The sequence below is a fragment of the Salvia splendens genome, chromosome 2 (assembly GCF_004379255.2).
Source record: "Salvia splendens isolate huo1 chromosome 2, SspV2, whole genome shotgun sequence".
Classification (NCBI taxonomy): domain Eukaryota; kingdom Viridiplantae; phylum Streptophyta; class Magnoliopsida; order Lamiales; family Lamiaceae; genus Salvia; species Salvia splendens.
The window spans coordinates 35632091-35644967 of record NC_056033.1 but is presented as its reverse complement, the minus strand read 5'-3'; the positions used below and the strand labels follow the sequence as shown (position 1 = coordinate 35644967).

At 40.8% G+C, this 12877-nt stretch overlaps 1 pseudogene; it reads left to right on the top strand.

The window, feature by feature from the left end:
* Positions 1 to 2611: 2611 nt before the first annotated feature.
* On the top strand, positions 2612 to 6759 carry LOC121792428 (annotated as a pseudogene).
* Positions 6760 to 12877: the final 6118 nt, after the last annotated feature.

Here is a 12877-nt window from a genome sequence, read left to right as displayed (position 1 = left end):
CCGGGCAAAATGCCTTGTAGGCTGCTGCTATTTTAGCCCACAAGTTGAGGATCCTCTGATTGTTCAAGGCGAGGGGGTCATCGCAGATACTCACCCACACCTTGGACAGCGCGACATTCTCTGCGTCCGTCCACTTCCTCCGTGGCTGGCTGCGACGACTCGTCGACCACCCTCTTCCCCTTTTTCTTCTTGGGCGCGCCCCGACCCCGCCCTACTCCCCCCGTTTGAACGGGAGTGCCCGCATCCCCGAGATCTATTCCCAACTACTCTAAGGAGAAGGTCTCAAACCCTGTGAACTGCGTCTCCACTAGGGTCGATGTGTGCGAAGAAGCAATACCAAAATCAAAACTGGGGCGATAGACGTTGTCCCTCCCCACCCCCTGCGTCCCCTGCATCCCCGGGTACCCCTGCGTCATCTGCATCCCGGGTGCCCACCCCGGCATCATCGGACCCCCCTGTACCCCTGCCATCCCGGCGTACCACCCCCGGGTACCCCCTACCCGCCCTTCATCGCCGGACCCCCCGGCATCCCCTGCCATCCCGGCGTACCACCCCCTGGTGCCATCCCGGGCATCAACTGCTGCCAAGGGTAGTAGTACCCGGGCATCGGACCCCATCCACCTCCCACGGGTACCGTGGGAGTTTGAGACCCGCTCGTCCCCGGAGTAGGCTCGTTGTTGTGCTCCATTTCGTGTTGTTGATCTTGTACAGAAATTAAGATAGAGAGAGTACTCGTTAAAACAAGTGGTGTGAATGAGAATGACGTGCAAATCGCGTATATATAGTGTTTCGAAAAAAAAACAGCTCGCCGATTGGGAGGCTGCAATAGCGGCCAGCGCACCGGCGTGCGCTCGCCGTTTTTCTATCCGATTTGGTGCTCGCCGACTGCAATAGTTCGGCGAGCGGACCGGTGCGCTCTCCGCTATTGGAGATGCTCTAAATATTCTATTCTGGTAATACAAGCTCGACATAATGTTTAATTACTACTCCGATGACTATGAAAAATAGGTCACATTCATTTTTTACGCTTATTTTAAAAAATAATAATAAATAATTAAAATAAAGAAAAGAAAATAAAAAAGAAAATAATATAGACAAGAGACTTTTTTATATTATTCTACGACTTAAATGGTTAGGAATCTTAATATTCCTACTCATACAACAATATAAATATTTTGGTTTTTTGGTTTCAAATGATTTCTCCAATATGCATGAAGCATCACAACATTTAAAATTCTACAAAATAATATTGAAAACATATTAACACAATTTTATAATGAAAAAACTATGTAAATTACTAGTTATGCATCACTGATATATTAAAATGAAACAAAAATTTTGCAAAACAATATGCAAAATATATTAACATAGTTTTATAATGCAAAAAAGCGTATAAATGATTAATTTAGAAATACAAATAACCTTTTTAGAAAAATATTAAACCAACAAAATATGTTATAATTCAATTTAATAAAATATAAATATAAAATAAAAATTAACTAGAAGAATACAAAATAATATCACCATTAATGTTTATGTGTGGTATTTTAGGCCATCCACAACGCTGTTCCTATACCGTTCCTTAAACCACTATTTGAGGGCCCCACTGTACTTTTTTACTCCATTCCTTAACTAAGGAACGGAACCTGCAACCCTCCGTTCCTTAACCGTTCCTTAAATTACTATTCATTCAATTTCATATTTTATTTTTATTTCCAACCCAATTCAATTAAAACAAACACACTTCATTAAAATTAAAATAACATTACAACTTAAAATTCAAAAAAATAGAAAAAGACATAATTAAAATCCTAAAAAATTAAAAAATGACATAATTTAAAATACAATTTTATAGAGACAACCAAGAATGAGTTTGTCCCACATCGAAAGTGAAACATAAAACATTCAAGGATGTCTCTATAAAATAGAGACAACCAAGAATGAGTTTGTCCCACATCGAAAGTGGAACATAAAACATTCAAGGATGTCTCTATAAAATAGAGACAACCAAGAATGAGTTTGTCCCACATCGAAAGTGGAACATAAAACATTCAAGGATGTCTTTATAAAATAGAGATAACCAAGAATGAGTTTGTCCCACATCGAAAGTGGAACATAAAACATTCAAGGATGTCTCTATAAAATAGAGATAACCAAGAATGAGTTTCATAAATTCGCAAGCCCATCAAATATATATGGGCTAATACGAATTTCTAGTATTCATTTATTTGTAAAAATTGTTTTTAAATATAAAAAACAATTTTTATAAATAAAAAATATTTTTTAAAAATTCATTTTTTTTAAAAAAATGAATTTATTGCTTCAGCGTGACGACGCCCACTCGCGGGCCGGCGAGTGGGCGTCACGCACGACGCAGGGCGAGCCACGTCGCCGAAGCGCGTGGCGGCACGGACCGTGCCGCGTCTCGTGCCGACGGCACCCGGGACGGCATGGGAACGGAACCGCGACGAAACGCAGCGCCGCAACGCGTTCCGCTACGGTTTCGTTCCGAAGGAACGAAACGCGGAATGCCCACGGCCCGCGTTGCGGGTGCTCTTAGTAGTAGAAAAATTACTGTATTAACTTCAATCCTCTTCCAAAGACGTGTTCGTATGTCAGTGTCTGAACTGTGTTTTTTAGTGGATTCAGTCATGCCATCAGATGATCAGACTCACCATCTTCAAAGAGTTAAGAAAAATAAAAAGGGTGGAGATGAAATAATTATTCTCCAGAGACCAACAAAAAGGAAAAGTCCAAAGAATTAATTATTTCCTCTCATTCTTCTCCTTCATTCTCAATCCTTCACCAAAACCCCCTCATTCAGGTATGTCCTTTTCTCTTCTTGCCCTCCTATTTTTTCAATCACGGGTTAGATTTGATCTGCTGCTGTGTTTGATCAATTTCTTGAGGATTATAATCTACAATAAACCCAGAAAAGGTGAAGTCTTTCAATTTATTTCTTGAGTTTGATTGTTATTTATGTGGAATTGATGGGTTTGTGTAATCTGTGGTGCCTATTGCATCTGCTGTCTAAAATTTGTTGATTTGGGTATTTGCAATCCAGTGTTTTGGATGTGAAAAGAATCCCTTTTTTTGTTTAGGTGCAGTTATTTTGGCGTGTTTTTGAATGATTAGGACTTATATATGGAAGAGCAGAATCAAGATTTGTTAAAGATTCAATTTTTATTTCTTGATGGATTGTTATTTTTGGATAATTTGGGAGGTTTTTATAGCTTAGTGTAAAGATACTCTGGATTCGGTTGGCTATTGTTTGATTGGGTTATGTGTGGAGTAGAAACAAGATTCTCGCAGTTTTTTTGTGTGCCTTCTATCATGAAATTTGATATCTAGAAGTTATTGATCATTTGCTCGAGCGAAGGTGTTAAATGATAGCGAAAGTCGAAGCTTCAGACGCGATACATCTCTTCACATTCGCATGTTTTCGAATTGTATTGGTTGGTTGTTTTGGATTCCCTTTCCCTTATGTCATCTAAATGGCTGAATTTTATGACAATCCCTTTTTTGATTTTCGTTGCTAGCAAAAATCGAAGCTTTAGACATGATACATCTCTTCAATTTTGCTATGTTGTCGAATTTTTGTATAGTTCGGTTGCTTTTGATTCCCTTTCTACTGTCATATAAATTTGGCTCTTCTTGGCTGAATTTAATGATAATACTTTGTTTTATTTCATTATTGAAATCGTCACATTGTAAATCTACATTTGTTGGTCAAATCTTAGTTTCACTCTAGGATTGCGGTGATTAATAGCCTGGATATCCAAAGAAAGATCACTCAGGATATTATTTCATGCATTCAGATTTCCTTGCTTCATTTTGCATCGCCATGCTGTTCATTTTAAGTATGTTTGTGACTGAGTGATGATTCAACTTCTCAAACGTAGATTTTTGTGCATAGATATATGTTTGCCTTAATGTTAAATCACAATTTACATTCATAACAGGATGGGCGAGGAAAATGTGTCCGAGAAAGGTCTGACCTCAGCCGCAGCTATTGTGGAAGGAGGAATTCAAGATGCGTGTGATGATTCGTGTAGTATATGCCTCGAAGCCTTTTGTGGCAGTGATCCTTCCACTGTAGGTGCAAGTGTTATCCTATTTATGTTATCGTTATGGATTCGACCTTATTCACGATTGGTTCAAATATTTTATTTTCAGGTGACTACTTGCAAGCTATGCGGCACGGATACGGATACGCGTATCAGTATCCGAAGGATACGGATACGCGGATACGGCTCTTTCCCAAACAACCCGATACGCGGATACGTTTTAACTATTTTTTTAATAAATAATAATAGTGCATAATAAATTACAAAATAGATATTCTAATGTTATTATACAAATAAAAATAATAAAATTACAAAATATTAAAAGCTAAAGTCAATTTCTTTTATGGTCGATTACACCACATCGATTTTTTGGTTATACTTATCCATATTACCAATAATATTGATCAAAATATTTATTTATAGTTACAAAATTAGACAAAGTTAATGGAGTAATAAATTGGCCCAAAAAATGAGCCCCAAATATACTCCTTTTCCATCGTGACTACTTCTTGCCCAATTCATTCTCCCATTTCCAATTTTCTTCAATCCCTAGTTGAGGCAATAGCGGCGCCTCCCCTTTCTTCTTCTTCTTCTTCTTCTTCTTCTTCTTCTTCATATCCGATTAACTGTCAATTTTGTTCCCAAATCGGATTGAAGTTCGTAAATTGAAAGTTGCGAAGTTCTTCGACAGAGATGGACGTTGATTTCGAAGAGGAGAACCTCAGATCTTTGCAGATAGAGGAGGATGAAGGCCCAATACGGCCCAGCTCGCGGATACGCCGAAGGATACGTATCGAATCTGAGGTTTCCCGGCCCAATACGGCCCAGCTCGCGGATACGCCCAGGATACGTATCGACGGTGTATCCGTCGCGTATCGGTATCGGATACGTATCCGATACGTGATACGGCAACAGGGTGGCGTATCGGTGTTATATAGCTTGCAAGCATGAGTTTCATCTTCAGTGCATTCTTGAATGGTACAAATCTTCCCTCCCCGTTCCCCTAACGCGATATACGCATAATATTCAAATTGTGGATCAAAACAGTCATTTCATCGAAACAAATCTACAGGTGCCAGAGGAGCTCACAGTGCCCGATGTGCTGGCAGCCGATCAGGTTGAAGGATCCGGAGCAGGTATATATTGACACGATTGCCCTCTTTATTTAATATAATTCGTATTTCCATTTCAAGATTTTGCTTATACTATCCTGGCTCTTAGTGTTTGACTGCTTTGGCAGCCAGGAGTTGCTCGAAGGTGTGGAGCACGAGAGAAATATCCGAATGAATCCTCCTAGAAACTCCACTATTTTCCACCATCCAACTCTAGGCGACTTTGAGCTACAATATGTTAGTCGTCCTTGGCTTATTGCTTTCTCTCTGTGTATAAAACTCGTCCATCCTGTTGTGACACTCATTAGATCTTCCGTTGCAGTTGCCGGTTAGTGCAAGTGAATCTGAACTCGAGGAACGAATTATACAGCACTTGGCTGCTGCCGCAGCTATGGGAAGGGCTCGTCACGTTGCTAGGAGGGAAGGTCAGCGGAACAGGTCGTCCACACAAGGCCGTCCTCAGTTCGTGGTTTTCTCAACTCACCCGAATGGAGCTTCCGCTGCCTCACCTGCTGCTCAAAGAGAAGGCGGCTTTCCTCCTTCGGTCATGATAGCTGGCCCGAACTCTCCTTTTATTACCACTGAAGATTCCGACCAGTTTATTCCTCGGATTTTGTCTGCTCAAGCTGATGTGCATATGGCCACTGGATCCGCATCAAATGCTTCTCCTACTGCTGCAAGCCGGTCATCGAGCAATAGGTACTTTCTATCGATCATCTCGAGTTGCTCTATCCCTAAATAGATCAGATATAAAGGGGTCATGACCCATCATTCGTCTGTGTTGTAGGTCTCCTCCGGGTAGTCAAGATCGAGCCGGACCATTAGGTCTCCATTCCTTCTCTGAAACTCTCAAATCCCGCTTTAGCACGAGGTATTGTGCAAAGTTCTTGTGCGTGCCAATTACTCGAAAACACAAGGTTGTAACTGTATAAATTCCAGATACAAGGAGTCGATAACGAAGACCACGAGAGGTTGGAAGGAAAAACTGTTCACTCGCAACAGTCATATGCCCGAACAGCAGCCTACACCTGAAACTCGTCGTGAGTCTAGCCAAGGTATTGCCACTGTATCTCACATGATGGGTCATCTTGAAGTATCCGAAGACAGTAGAACTACATTGTCGAGAAATATTGAGGACGGCTCAAGTCAAGTCCCTACCACCAGCCAGCCAGCCACAGAGACACAGGCTCCGTGTGCTGCTGCTGGTGCTGCATCGAATTAAACTTCCACCATATGCTTGGTGCATCACAATGTTGGTAAGTATCGATATATCAAGTTTCAATAACACGAAGCTGCTGCTGATCTCATGTGGTTTTGGTGTTGGCATCAGGTGAACTGCGTTGGGGCGTGTGTGCTTCTTCTTCTTGACAGGAATAAAAGGAAGCAATTCCCCTTTTTCGCGACTCGCTATGTAAATGATATACATTAGTCCTTAGTTACTAGGAATGCATGTCCAGCTACAACATTGATCCGAAAGAAATACAAAGTGGCAGTATCTTTTGTGATCCATTTTCGATACCTACATACATTGCACTTCGATATTTTCAACCATAATACTAAAGTTTCAATATTGTCGATAATGTTTGTTGATATTTTTTTAGTATGATAAATATGGTACATTGGTATTTACCGAATTTCAGCATGTTTTGGGTGACTCTATTTCTCAATCAAGCCTAGCAAAACACTCATTTGATCTATAATCTGCTGGACATAAATTACCAGCATCATCATTCTATTTAAGCTCATGATCAGCTGTAACATGATAATTACAAGTAGCATGAATTTGATCTTTTAACGATAAATCGATCAATGTAATAATTCAGAAACACAGAGGAAGAGACAAGTTATTATTACTTTTTAAAAGTATTCTCCAATTTCATTTATTTTTTGTTTCTTTGTAAATAAAATTAAATAACTCAAATCATTTAAATTTTTACTTGTAATATATTGTTCTTGAAATTTTATTACGTAGATTAAGAAATGACATGAAGCACGGGACATGTAATAGGGATGTGTACTTGTAGTATAAACATATTCAAATCCTTGCGATTTTATATCCTTCATTCCGTCCCCTCCATTTTGTAAATTAGGGCCATTTTTAAGGACAACCACCATATTTTACTGATATACGTGTTGGTAGATTGTGATAGCTTCGGTTTTGAGCTCGGCTGTTGAGTTCGGTTTTTTGAGCTCGGTGATGGTGTTCGGTGTCAGAGCTCGGTGTTACGAGCTTAATCGAGTTCGGTGTTAGAGTTCGGTAGTTCGGCATCAAGTTCGGTAGCTCGGCAGCTCCGTGGTCTGGAGAGAACGATCAAAACATGAAGAGGAGTTCGGCTGTTATAACAACTCGTTTCAACAGCCGTTGGATGTACTTAGTTAGTCATGTTTAATCCTGACCGTTAGATGGAAAATAGCCGTTAGTTAGTTTTGAGCTTTTAATAGTTTGTTATTCTGCTTTATTCAGTAATTTTTCATCTTCCGTTTCTGGTGAATAAAATTCTCTTTCGATTTCCAAGTCTTGTTTTTCTTCTCCCAACATTCGACAATCTGTAGCTAGGATTAACAATTGGCGCCGTCTGTGGGAAGGAGGTGAAAGGAGGTTGGTTTGCGGATGATTCAAACGATCTCGATGGCGACAAGGCTTGAGGCTGAGAAATTCACAGGCAAGAATGATTACGGTCTGTGGAAGATGAAAATGAAAGCGATTCTGATCGATCGTGGTTTGGCGGCGGTTTTGGCTCCGGTAGATAAGGAGAATGCGCCAGTTCTTGATGAGAAAGCACAGGCGAAGTTCGATGAAATGATACAGCGAGCTCACAGTGCGGTTATTCTTTGTCTCAGTGATAAAGTTCTGAGGGAGGTTCAAGAAGCGACCACGGCGGTTGAGGTGCTAGCGAAGTTAGATGAGGTCTATTTGGCAAAATCCCTGGCCAATAGGCTCTATATGAAGAAGAGACTGTATTCGTACAGTTTTGTAGCCGAAAAATCGATCGTCGAACAATTGGAAGATTTTAATAAGATCATTGATGATCTTGGGTCCGTGGATGTGAAGATCACGGATGAAGACAAGGCTATACTGGTCTTGAATGCGTTGCCAAGTTCGTATGATCAGCTAAGCGATGCAATAATCTACGGCAGAGATAAGCCAATCACATATGCCGAGGTTCATGCTGCGTTGATGGCGAAAGAGATGCTGCGAATGACAGGTGGGAAGGCATTGGAGACACAGGCTGAGAGTCTCAATGTCAAGAAATTCAAGAATAAGAGTTTCAAGAAAAACCAATATAATGAGTTTAAGCCTTCAAGCTCGGAGGGGAAAGAAACTCGGTCCTGCCACTGGTGCAAGAAACCAGGGCACCTCAAAAAGGACTGCTTCGTGTGGAAGAAAAAGCAAGCGGCTGAGGGAGGAAAAGCTGTCAACACAGCAGAATATTGCGAAGAGGATGAAGTTTCTGTTGCTTTGAATGTGATGGAGGAAAAGGGAAAGGAATCTTGGATAATGGATTCAGGGTGTAGCTTCCACATGAGCCCGAATCTGGACTGGTTCGAAGACATTAAAGAGTCAACAGGAACTGTCATTCTAGGCAACAACCAAGTGTGCTTGATAAAAGGCATAGGTACCATCAAGTTGAAGATGGAGAATGGGTGTATGGTGACTCTGAGTGATGTTAGGTATATTCCTGATGTTAAAAGGAATCTAATATCCTTAGGCTCTCTTGAAAGAAAGGGATGCAGATTTGTCTCTGAAGGTGGGCAGATGGTTGTTAGTAAGGCAGGAAGATCTATCTTGAAGGCAACTAGAAAAGGCAGTCTATATTACATGATGGCTGCTGTTCAGAGAAGAGACTCAGGGCATGCACACAATGTGGTTGGTGATTCTTTGAGTCTGTGGCATACCAGATTGGGGCACCCAGCAATTGGTAGTATAAAGGAACTGGTCAAGAAGGGTGTATTGCAATGCTCAGATCAGACTGATACAACTCAATGTGAGGAGTGTGTGTTAGGGAAAGCCAAGAAGTTGCCATATCCCAACAGCACACATTCTTCAACAATGCCTCTAGATTATGCCCATAGTGATCTTTGGGGGCCTGCACAGGAGAATTCAATTGGAGGTGGCAGATACTACATGAGCATCATAGATGATTTCAGTAGAAAGGTCTGGATTTACATATTGAAGCAGAAGTCAGAGGCTTTCAGCTGTTTCAAAACATGGTGCAGTGAGGTTGAGGCAGAGAAAAGGCTGAGTTTGAAATGCTTGAGGACAGATAACGGGTTGGAGTTTATGTCCAAAGAGTTTGATGAGTTTTGCAAATCAAAAGGCATCAAAAGACACAAAACAGTTCCATTAAATCCGCAACAAAATGGAGTGGCCGAGAGGGTAAACCGCACTATCCTTGAGAGAGTTAGATGCATGATCTTGGCTGCTGGGATGAAGAAGCGGTTCTGGGCAGAGGCTGCATCCACAGCTGTTAAACTGATCAATAAATGTCCTTCTTCCAGCATTTGGAGGGGACACACCAGATTTCAGATGGTATGGGAAGCATAGTGGCTATGATGGCTTGAGGACTTTCGGTTGTAAAGCTTTTGCTCATGTGAAGCAAGGTAAATTGGAAGCAAGGGCCCTAAAATGTGTAATGATTGGATACCAATCGGGTGTGAAGGACTATCGGTTGTGGTGTGTGGAGCCAGAAAATGAAAGAGTTGTGATAAGTAGGGATGTAACTTTCTGGGAAGGTGAGATGCCTTTTAAGAAAAATTCAGAGACTGCAGTAGATAGTTCTGGATTTGAGGTGGAGATTGGGGGAGTTCAACAGGAGCAGCAGGATGAAGATGAAAGAGAATCTGAGTTTCCTGATGCCTCTGATCTTGGACAACCAACTCAGACGGCAGCAACACCAAATGAGCCAGGAAGCTATAAGCTGGTTAGAGACCGAGGTAAAAGGATCAGAAAGCCACCAGAGAGATACTCTGATGCTGAGTTCCTGTTTTATGCATTACTAGTAGCTGAGGAAATAGAGTTCTCAGAGCCAAGCACTTATGAAGAGGCTATGGACAGTAAAGATGCAGAAAAATGGATGCAAGCCATGATTGAGGAGATTGATTCACTGCTTAGAAATGGGACTTGGGTGCTGGTGGAAAGGCCCAATGGTAGAAGGGTAGTGAGTTGCAAATGGATTTTCAAACAGAAGCTGGAAGGAGCTGATGGTAAAAGTGTCAGATTTAAAGCAAGGTTGGTTGCTAGGGGTTTCACACAAGAACATGGTATTGACTATGATGAAGTGTTTTCACCTGTTGTGAAACACACTAGTATCAGAATCTTGTTGGCTATTGTTGCAAGAAGAGATTGGGAGCTTGAACAACTTGATGTCAAGACAGCCTTCTTGCATGGAGACTTGAAAGAAACCATCTATATGGCACAACCAAAAGGCTTTGAGAGGCCAGGTGATGAGGGAAAGGTGTGCTTGTTGAAAAGGAGCATATATGGTCTGAAACAAGCAAGTAGGCAGTGGCATAAGAAGTTTGATGATCACATGGTTAAGAGTGGTTTTCTGAAATCAAGCTATGATGAGTGTGTCTACATTAAGAGTGTAGGTGGAGCTGCTGTGGCATACTTACTCTTATATGTGGATGATATGCTCTTGGCTGGAGCAAGTTTGAAAGAAATTCAGAAAGTTAAGGCTGATCTCAGTAATGCTTTTGAGATGAAGGATTTAGGCTCTGCAAAACGAATTCTGGGTATGTCTATTTTCAGAGATAGAAAGAAGAGAGAGATTGTGTTGTCTCAAACTGATTATGTGCAGAGAATACTCAAGAGGTTCCAGATGAGTAACATCAAGGAAGTCTCAGTTCCTATGAGCCAACAATATAAATTGTCTGCAGACCAGAAACCAAAATGTAAGGCTGAGGAAGATGAGATGAGACAGATCCCTTATGCTAGCATCATTGGTAGCATCATGTATGCTATGATTAGCACAAGGCCGGATGTGGCACAAGCTATTTCAGTAACAAGTAGATATATGTCCAACCATGGTAAGGAGCATTGGGCTGCACTGAAGTGGTTGATGAGATACTTGAAAGGAGCATCGGATGTTGGTATTCTGTTCAAGGGAGGAGAAGACCATGAAGGGGATGCTTTGGTTTGCTGGTGTGACTCTGATTTTGCTGGTAACTTAGACACCAGGAGATCTCAGTCTGGGTTCCTATTTACTTTGTATGGATCCGTCATCAGCTGGAAAAGCAGCTTGCAGGGAGTGGTTGCATTATCAACCACAGAGGCTGAGTTCATGGCTATGACATCTGCTGTGAAAGAAAGCAAGTGGCTAAAGGGGATTTTGGAGGATTTTGGTGTAAAGCAATATAGTGTGAGCATTGGTTGTGACAACAACAGTGCATTGAGCTTGGCTAAGCATCAAGTATATCACGAGAGGAGTAAGCACATAGACGTGAGGTTGCACTTCATTAGGGAGGAGATTGAAAGAGGCAATGTGAAAGTCTTCAAAGTTCACACTTCAGAAAACCCGGCAGATATGTTGACTAAGCCATTACCTAAGGAAAAGTTTCTGCTATGTTTGAAACTGGTGGGACTGGAGAGGAGGAGTTCTGGTTGGTGACTCCGCTATCACAGGTGGAGTTTGTTGGTAGATTGTGATAGCTTCGGTTTTGAGCTCGGCTGTTGAGTTCGGTTTTTTGAGCTCGGTGATGGTGTTCGGTGTCAGAGCTCGGTGTTACGAGCTTAATCGAGTTCGGTGTTAGAGTTCGGTAGTTCGGCATCAAGTTCGGTAGCTCGGCAGCTCCGTGGTCTGGAGAGAACGATCAAAACATGAAGAGGAGTTCGGCTGTTATAACAACTCGTTTCAACAGCCGTTGGATGTACTTAGTTAGTCATGTTTAATCCTGACCGTTAGATGGAAAATAGCCGTTAGTTAGTTTTGAGCTTTTAATAGTTTGTTATTCTGCTTTATTCAGTAATTTTTCATCTTCCGTTTCTGGTGAATAAAATTCTCTTTCGATTTCCAAGTCTTGTTTTTCTTCTCCCAACATTCGACAATCTGTAGCTAGGATTAACAATACGTCTTAGAGTTCAATCACTTATTTCTCTCTTTATCTTCTACCGTTAATGTCACAACTGCTTCTGCTTCTGATGACGCAAACACTAATAAATATCTACAAATGTTAACCATGAATTGGCCACTGTGACAAAATTCTAGCACCAGCACTTATTCGTAAAACAGAATTTATATCATTCAATTACAGATATACTGCAATTATATGGGTTTATATGTAGCTACGCTTATGCATGCATGCATGTAAATATTTGAATTTTTTCATGTATAGAAAATTAAAATATATATTCGAAAACAGAATTTAGATCATTTAGTTTTACAATTCAATAATTCATATTGGTGTTATGCGAGATGTGAATGTGAGTGAAATGACTTTCACTATAACGAAACATATTCTAAGTGGACCCCAGGCCCACATATATATTGACGAGTGGATCAATATAAAGAATCGAAATCTACTCCTATTTCGGAGTACGAAAATAATCATGTAGTCATGAATGTTTTCAAAACTATGTGGAAATTCAGTCATATATCTAAATAGTAGATATATTTCTTAGTCCTTGAAAATTTATAACTTGTCCATTTTTATCAGTTCCTAAAAATTTATCTATCTTTTATTTTTATTACTTTTAAT